We start from the raw sequence: 7,787 nt of genomic DNA, 5'->3' as shown, positions 1-7,787 counted from the left end.
AAGAAGGTGCTATCAGTAACTTGCACATCTGGTTGCTGCTGCAGCAATGGCTGGAGTGAAAAAATAGGCTGAGAGTATGTGGTGATGCCCAAGAGATGTCCTATATATAGGGCCCAGTATACAACTTAAAAGACAAGTTAAAAGAAGCCCAGTATGTTTTTGTTTGTTTGTTTGTTTTGGTTTTGTCCAAGGGAGAGATTCTGAATCTTGGGGGAAAAAAACATCTGTTTATGTGACACTCTTATGGATATTTTAGTTTTAAAAGAATACATCCCAATTTGAGATCTTCAAGGCTGCACGACTGGGGGTCAATCCCATCTACTGATAAGATCCCATGCAAGAAAGAGATCGATGAAACACTGTTTGCCATGCCTGTGGTCTCCTTTTAAAAAAGTGGTCAGAAGTGGATCTTTGCATACCAGTCACCTGCTTTTGTGATCCTACTACTCTGGCCGCAACCGATTGGACTAGGGTTGATTTCCTGAGTCAAAGACAGAACTCTATGAGTAGCCAGTGGCCCATGAATTGGCCTGGCCCAAAGTCTTTCTGTGGCAGTGGTGAAGATGAAGTGGACACAAGGAGGGGGCAGACTAAGGCACAGGAATGGGGTAATGATGGCCGATCCTGAGGGAGTGACAGTAGAGTGGCCGCTGTGTCACCTGACCTATCGATGCATCTCAACAGCAATGACCGATGTTCCAGGACATCAGAAGACTTGACTGAGCCCCAGTGGCCTGATCTCCCCTACTTCTTCACTTCCTCTAGTTTTTCTCTGGAAACTGAGTGTATTTAACAGAGATGTCTTACCTCTGCCAACATTCACCTCCCTCCTATCTGCTTCCTCTCGAACTTCAACTTCTGCTTGTCCCCTGCGACCTGGTCCTCTGTCACTGTACACCTTTTAGGATCTTGTCTCCTGGACCATCTGTTAGGATCCCTTAACTTCCATCTTAACCTCGGCTCCAAACTAAGAAGGACAAGTTCTCATTTCCACAATAAATTACATCTTGTAACCAAAGAGAATAGTCTAGAATGCTGTGTACTCTAGGAGAATGTACAGGCAACTTGGTGTGATGTGGTGGTGGGTTTGTTGTTTGTTTCCTGTTAGTTTGTCTTTTAAGTGCTGAGGAAGACTCATCTGAGTTGAAAATTCTCCTGGGGAGTGATCTTAATGACATCTCAGCCTGTGGACACTAGAAACCGAGCTCCTGTATTAGAAATAGCTGATCTAATCAGACCCTGCACTTAGCCTGGGCTGCTACTTTCTGATGTGATTGTTCTTGGTATTTCTGCTGAGATCACGCAATGAGTCACTGACAAGTCATACACCACTCCGGCAGAAAGACATTCCAGCCTCTGGCCTCCATCCATGATCACTTTGACCACTTCTTTCACCTTTCTTTACATCTCTAATCCTCCACCATTTCTTCCATAAGCATTCTGGCTCAGTTTATTCTCCTTGAAAATCCATTTCCCTGCAAGGCAAAACGCTGAGTGACACTGAGTTTTTGTTCTTGAGTTTGACATATCTGTTTTACCTCTAGGCCATTTCACTGTATTATAGTTTCTTTTCCCTAACCTGCTGTCAAAATCTTTTTAATACCAGAATCTTCCCTGGGGTTTAGAAAATCAAGCCGAAAGTCCTGGAGTTATGTGGGAGCAGTGAGAAGGAGACCACCAGCTGTTTCAGAAAAGACTTAGAGCTGGCCTGGGCCCTAAGCCCCTCATCCCCATGGTTGATCCCTCCTTTCTGGTCTCGTGTTGTCCTCTACCTGCCCTTCTCCTCTTCTGCTGTTTGAGCTCCAGTGCTGTCAAACGCTCAGGCCCTTAGTCCACTGGTCAAGCCTGGGTTTGGATAAATATAACTCCTTCTGGAGCTCGAAATTCAGTGATGATGTTGGCCCTTTGGACTATGCATCCTTATATTTTGGAAGCACTCCAAGGACAAAATTTATCTTCAAAATCATGTCCTCTAAAAGTTGCTTGGAGGGAGTTCCCTGGTGGTCTAGTGGTTAGGATTCTGTGCTTTCACTGCCATGGCCCAGTTTCAATCCCTGGTTGGGGAACTGAGATCCTGCAAGCCGTGTGGCGTGGCCAAAATAAAATTAAATAAATAAATGAATACATAAATAAATTAAAAACTGCTTGGAATGTTAAAACCAGGAAATACGTTATGTGTCTTTCAGAAATATAAGAGCCTCCCTGCCAACTCCCTGCATCCTTGAGTTTCCTTTGTTTTAGGTGCCCAATGCCACAGGTGCTACTTAAGCAAGGGACAATGTAGGCAATGAAACCCGGCATAGAAAGGAGCAGTATAAGGGCAAGGTTCACAGAGGGAGCTCTAGGCATTACTGGTCATTCCCCAATGGCCGTCTCTTTTTGAGCCACAAGTTAGGACAGAAGGTTGGGTATTAGACTTACTCAATATTCATCCTTCCACTTCCTTCCTAATAGAATCTTGATTTTGTTTAGCTATTCACCCACCACTATGCCTCAGGGTAAGTAGGCTGGCCACATCCTCAGTCCTAAAAGATGGGCACTGGTTAGTCTAAGCTGATCGTGGTGGGCCTGTTTCCTTTGTCAATGGTTACCTTAAGCCTGGGTATGTTATGTAATTCTGGCTAAGGGCAAAAAAGAAGTCTTCTTGGGGGGTGTTGGGGGGGGTGGGCTGGAGCTTCTGGAAAAGAGTCCGTCACTCTTAAAAACAGACCCATGAAAGAAAAAGTCCCATCCCATCCTTTCTCTGGACGTCATAAGTGTCTGGATGTGACACTTGTAATGGCTGCAGCCATCTAACTTTCAAGCTAAGGATGAGGCCCACACACAGAAAAGGTCAGGGCCAAAAGAGTCACAAAAAAACCGAGTTGTAGCCCTGATGCACCCTGCTTACAGCCTACCCTGTCTCGGGAGTGCTGGTCATATGAGAAATAAATTCAACAAGTTTGCATACAGATTTTCTGGTACTTACAGTCCGAAGCATCCTAAAAGATACACCTGACTTGACAAAAATTAATACCTTCTTCTAAGGCTATCTTTGGATAATAATCATGCTTATTGTTAATTATAATAACAGCTCCTTTCATTAAACATGTATTATATAGAAGACACTGTACATTATCTCATTTTATCATGAAATCACCCCCACCTACATTTGACAGATGAGGAGTCTGAGTCTGAGAGATCCTATGAGGCTAAGGTCTCATAATCAGTAAGTAGTGGACGTGGCTTCAAACCTACCTGGGAATTGTTCTTAACCTATGAGTGTTTTCTTCCCTGTCTACACTCCCTGAGCCAGCCTTATAAGATCACTTATCTGGAATACTTAGGGCCTGAGCTTTTTTTTTTTTTTTTTGCATATATCTTTTTAAAAAAATATCTTTATTGGAGTATAATTGCTTTACAATGGTGTGTCAGTTTCTGCTGTACAACAAAGTGAATCAGCTATACGTATACATATATCCCCATATCTCCTCCCTCTTGCATCTCCCTCCCACCCTCCCTATCCCACCCCTCTAGGTGGTGACAAAGCACCGAGCTGATCTCCCTGTGCTATGCGGCTGCTTCCCACTAGCTATTTATTTTACGTTTGGTAGTGTATATATGTCCATGTCACTCTCTCACTCGTCCCAGCTTACCCTTCCCCCTCCCCGTGTCCTCAAGTCCATTCTCTACATCTGCATCTTTATGCCTGTCCTGCCCCTAGGTTCTTCAGAACCTTTTTTTTTTTTAGATTCCATATATATGTGTTAGAAGACCTGACCTTTTTGAATCACTAGTATTTCCAAAGCTTAGACATTTTTATTTTCGAAAGAGCTTTTTCTTGCTCTCTTACCACACAATCTAGTCCCAACATCTTCTTGATAATGTTCTTTTGCCTTTTCCACGATGTGGATCAAAGAATGAAAATCATTCAACAATAACTCAGCAAATATATACTGAATACTCTCTCTATTCCAGGTATTTTTCTAGGTGCTGGGAATAGAGTCGTGAACCAAAGTGGGAAAGACTCTTTCCTCATGGAATGTAAAATCTAATAGGTAGACAGTAAATAAGTAAGTAAATAAATAAATAAATGCTGTCATATATTCTGTCAGTGGAGAGACGTGTTAGCAAGAAAATGTAAGCAAGGTGAGGGGGTGGGCAGAGAGTGATGTGGCAGTGAGGGATGGCTATAGGAAATTTGGTGGTCAGGTTAGGCTTCGCTGAGAAAGTGACTTTTAAACGGTGATCTAAATGAAGGGAATGAAGCATGGTGCTGTTTGGAAGAAGAGCATTGCAGGCAGGAGAAACAGGAAGCACAAGGCCCAGAAGGGAGAGGGGATGGTTGGAGTAATAAAGGAAGAGAAAAGGGGCCAGGGTGACAGGAGGAACAGTAGCAGAAAACTAATGGCAGGAAGTGAGGTTGGAGAGTTAGACAGGGGCCAGATCAGGTAGGGAGTCTTAGGCTATACACAGTAAAGGCTTTGGCTTTTATTCTAACTGTGAAGACAATCCACTGGGGGATTTCTAGTAGGGGAGTGGGTCTGACAGATGTTTACTAGAATCACTCTGTCGTGGATACTGTGGTGCACTGCCCACATCCTACCTTCAGGACTGCTGCCGCCCTCATTCTCCCAGCTGCTGGAAGCTGGGAGGCTGACAGCTCATGGCTGTGTCCCTTTCTGTGGGCTGAAGAAAGCCCCCAGGCCCAAAGATATGCCCCTTCCTAGAGGGGGCCCACATCCAATGACTGGCCCATGAGTACAAAGGACCATCCCAGCTTCACAGCTTCCATGGGATCAGCTGACGCCTCTGTTGCAATTGCGTCAGAGTTCAACTTCACTTTCTGCCCCGTTTTGCTTCCTTCACTCCCTCCCAGGTGTTGATCCCAAGGGCACCCTCCAATAAACTTCGTGCATGCAAATCTCCATCTCAGTGTTGGCTTCTTGGGGAATCCGGTCTGTGACACACTTTGCAATGTGGAGTAATGTACAGGAAGAGGGGAAGCAGGAGGCTAGTTCAGAGGCCAGGGCAGTTGTCCAAGCCAGAGACTCTGGTGGCTTGGTCTAGTGTAGTAGACTGAAGATATCTATTAGATATCCGTGGACATCCAAGTGGCAATGTTGGGTAGTCTGTTCACTATATCTGTTACAGTTTAGGGGAGAGGTTGGGGCTGGTGATATAATTTGGGGAGCCATGGGATTGAGTATAGAGAAATGTCTCCTTTCAGCATCTCTGTTATATATTTCTGGAGTTCACACACCTGGTTAAACAATCTGCTGCTATATTTAGGTATTTATTGCCTGCTGCCTCCCAAAGAATTTGAGACAACATCCAGTACATGTAAATATAAAGTTAATAAAACAAAAACAGAAAATCAAGGCTCATGCCAAAAGGAGATAGTAGGTGGGCAGTAAATGGATGAGGAGAATGTGGATGAACAGCTGGACACGGGGAAGGCCAACTGCTACGTAGGTGGGGAATCTGAGGAACTTAGCAGGGACACATTGACCCAGGCCTGAAATGTAACTATTTCATTTTGTCGCACTGGTGAAATATTACATCAGAAATCCTCTTGGATTGGGGTTTCTCAAAATGCACATTCAACTCACCAAGTGGATTCCTGGCACATCTCACCCTAGTGTGAATAAGCTTCATCAAATTGTAGTCAGCCAGGAATAAAATCTACTCTGAAAATGAATTTCTGGGCAACGTCAGCCCAAGGTGACTGCAGGATGTTGGGAGACCCAATGATTCCTCCTTCCCCATGACTTCCTGGGCTCCTCTTTCTGCCCTTCTCCTCCATGTCAGCTTTTCCTCGTGTCTCTCCTTGGCCTCCTCCTGGAGCCCTTTCATTTGGTGACCTCCTCCTTTCCCAAGATCCTGCTGATGCCTAGAAAATAAGCCCACGCACCCATGGTCAACTAATCTACAGCAAGGTTGGCAAGAATATACGATGGAGAAAAGACCGTCTCTTCAGTAAGTGGTGCTGGGAAAACTGGACAACTCCATGTAAAAGAATGAAATTAGAACACTCCCTAACACCATACAAAAAAATAAACTCAAAATGGATTAAAGACCTAGATGTAAGACCGGATACTATAAAACTCCTAGAGGAAAACATAGGAAGGACATGCTTTGACATAAATTGCACCAAGATCCTGCTGATGGAGGGAAGAGGGTCCTATGTGCGTCCAGTGCTTCCCAGGGGCCAGCAGGGGGACACTAAAAGATACTTCATGGCTCGGCCTCAGAAAGATGGGTTCCCAAAAAAAAAAAAAAGAAAGATGGGTTCCCTATTTGAAAGAGTTACATGAAAAAGTGGATGGGTAAAAGAACTAAAATAAAGATAAGCGAGCGGGGGAAAGGCTGCAATGAGTTTGATTGACTTTTTGTCTACCCAGCTGACTGTGACCTGAGAACCTTCCCCTGGGACTTGTACCTGTGGGCAGTACTGTTTCCTCTCCCTTGGGCATCCTTCCCTATTGTCAGCCTGGAGAATGTCTACATTTTGTCTTCAGCCACTCAGCTCCAGAATATCTTTCTTCAGGAAGCCAAGGAGAGGAGAGTCATCTGGGTCCAGTGACGGTTTTCCCCCCAGAGGCAACCCATCAAGGCTCTCAGTGCCAATCACACCAGAACACCTGTCTTGGTAGGGTGACCCAGACAGGTGAGCGGGGCAGAGCGCAGGATCCCAGGTCGGGCAGGCAGGTGATTTAGTCGAGGTTCCATGGAGACTAGTGCAGGTGGATTCAGGGGCCCAGACCTCAGCAGGGGTATGAAAAGTCATATTCAGCAGGGGGGTGGGGAGGGTAAGAGATGGGCGGTGCCTGGGTTCCAGCTTTATCCCTGCTTCCTAGGGAGACATGGTGAGGACATGGTAGTTAAGGTGCACAGTGCAGACCACTGGCCTAGGACTGGCTCTCAGGCCCCATATTCTCACAAAGGGTCTGCCTGAGGGGACAAGACAGAGGATCCACGCCCAGTAGCCATCAGCAGTCCCCTGGGAATTCTGTGAGAGGCCCAGCCTCTGCTTCTTGTGTGTGTGTGCGGGGGGGGGGGGGGTGGTCCTCCTGCCTGAACTTGAAAGTGTGCCCTGCCCTGGATTAAGATTTGCTGCTGTTATTCTCTGCCAACCTCCCGAGAAACCTAGACTGAGGATGGCTGGACACTTGCATGGCAAGCCCATCTTTTCCCCTGAACGGTCCCTGACCACCAAGACTGTCGTTTCCCTTTGCTTACCCTGGCCATGCCCCTATGTTGCCTCTGCCTCAGGAGATGGAATTGTGCCAGGCACAGGATCCTTCTTTCTGTCTCAGGGGGACTGGCCATGCAGATCCAGTTTTCCTAGACATTGATCCATGAAGGATGTTATCTGCCAAGCGCTTGAAAGCACCCACCTGATGCTAAACAACCCTCATATTGTCCCAGTACTGTCTTCTCTCTTTACCTAACTAGGAATATCTACTTCGGACAGATTCATGTGTGTGCCTGGGTCTGGGGGTGCAGAGGGTGGAAAAGAAGGTTGGCCTGACTTTGAGAAGCCAGGGGCTGCCCTTCCCGGGTGTGCCCTTTGTCAGTCCTAGCCCTTGAAGTGAGCTGAGGTGAGACTGGATTTGTTCCTTTCTGTGCTTGTTAATTTTAATTTGTTAATTTTGTATTTCAGCCAGATCCCCAGCTTCCCCTCAAGACTGGGCATGTCATAAATGATTGAGTGAAATAAATAATGAATAAATGCTTCTCTCTTGGATTCCAATTTAAATCCAGGGAGCCCTGGTGAGATCTGAGGCCTGGTCTTGTCAATTATT

Source organism: Balaenoptera musculus, chromosome X (genome assembly GCF_009873245.2).
Source record: "Balaenoptera musculus isolate JJ_BM4_2016_0621 chromosome X, mBalMus1.pri.v3, whole genome shotgun sequence".
Classification (NCBI taxonomy): domain Eukaryota; kingdom Metazoa; phylum Chordata; class Mammalia; order Artiodactyla; family Balaenopteridae; genus Balaenoptera; species Balaenoptera musculus.
Note: the sequence above shows the minus strand (reverse complement) of the source record.